General features: G+C 39.4%; 1 protein-coding gene across 1 annotated transcript in view; it reads right to left on the bottom strand.

Annotated features, from left to right (window-relative positions):
* Positions 1-1,151, bottom strand: part of LOC102821630 (receptor-type tyrosine-protein phosphatase T-like) — a 1,273,932-nt gene that overhangs the window by 995,253 nt on the left and 277,528 nt on the right. The gene's annotated exons all lie outside the window — the stretch shown is intronic.

Here is a 1,151-nt window from a genome sequence, read left to right as displayed (position 1 = left end):
GCTAAAAACCAAAGACCACAAGAGTTATGGGATGACATCAAGAAAGTCATACAGGAAGAAAGCAAAAAGTCATTAAGAAGACAAGACAGAAGAAAAAGGACAAAATGGATGTCAGAAGAGACACTGAAATTTGCTCTTCAGCGTAGAGATGCTAAAGCAAATGGAAGAAATGAAGAGGAATAAGAGCTAAACAGAACATTTCAAAGGTCAGCTCAAGAAAATAAAGTAAAATATTACGACAAAATGTGCAAAGATCTGAATCAGAAAACCAAAAAGGAAGAACATGCTCAGCATTTCTCAAGCTGGGGGAACAAGCTGAAGGATTCTCTGGGCAAATTACTGAATGGTGCAGAAAGCATCAAAAGAAGATGGAAGGAATACATAGTGTCATTGTACCAAAAGGAAATGGTTGGCATTCAACTGTTTCATAAGGTAGCATATGATCAAGAGCCAATGATACTGAAGGAGGAAGTTCAAGGTGCATTGAAGGAATTGGCAAAGAACAAGGTACCAGGAATTGATGGAATAAAAATTGAACTCTTTCAAGAAAGTGAGGAGGCACAGGAGGCACTCACTCATCTATGGCAAGAAAGTTGGAAGAAAACTATCTGGCCTACTGATTAGAAGAGATTTGTATTTGTGCCCATTCCAAAGATAGGTGACCCAATGGAATGTGGAAATCATTAGACAACCTCTTTGATATCCCAGGGGAGTAAAGTTTTACTCAAGGTAATACAGAAACTGCTGCAAGCACACATTGACAGAGAACTTCCAGAGGTTCAAGCCAGATTTAGAAGAGGCCATGTAATGCTGATGTCCGATGGATCTTGGCTGAAAGCAAAGATTATCAGAAAGATGTTTTGAGTTTATTGACTATGCAAAGGCTTTTGATTGTGTGGATCATGACAAGCTTTGGACAACGTTGCGAAGTATGAGTATTCTGGAACCACTTAATTGTGCTCATGAGGAATCTGTACCTGGACCAAGAGGCCGTTGTTCGATCAGAATATGGGAAGAGTGAGTGGTTTCAAATTAAGAAAGGTGTATGACAGGGTTGTATTCTTTCACTACACTTATTCAACCTGTATGCTGAGCAAATAATCTGAGAAGCTGGGTTCTATGAAGAAAAATGTGGCATCAGGATTGGAGGA

This window comes from Chrysochloris asiatica, unplaced genomic scaffold (genome assembly GCF_000296735.1).
Source record: "Chrysochloris asiatica unplaced genomic scaffold, ChrAsi1.0 scaffold00023, whole genome shotgun sequence".
Lineage (NCBI taxonomy): Eukaryota > Metazoa > Chordata > Mammalia > Afrosoricida > Chrysochloridae > Chrysochloris > Chrysochloris asiatica.
This window is presented reverse-complemented; position numbering and strand designations above follow the sequence as displayed.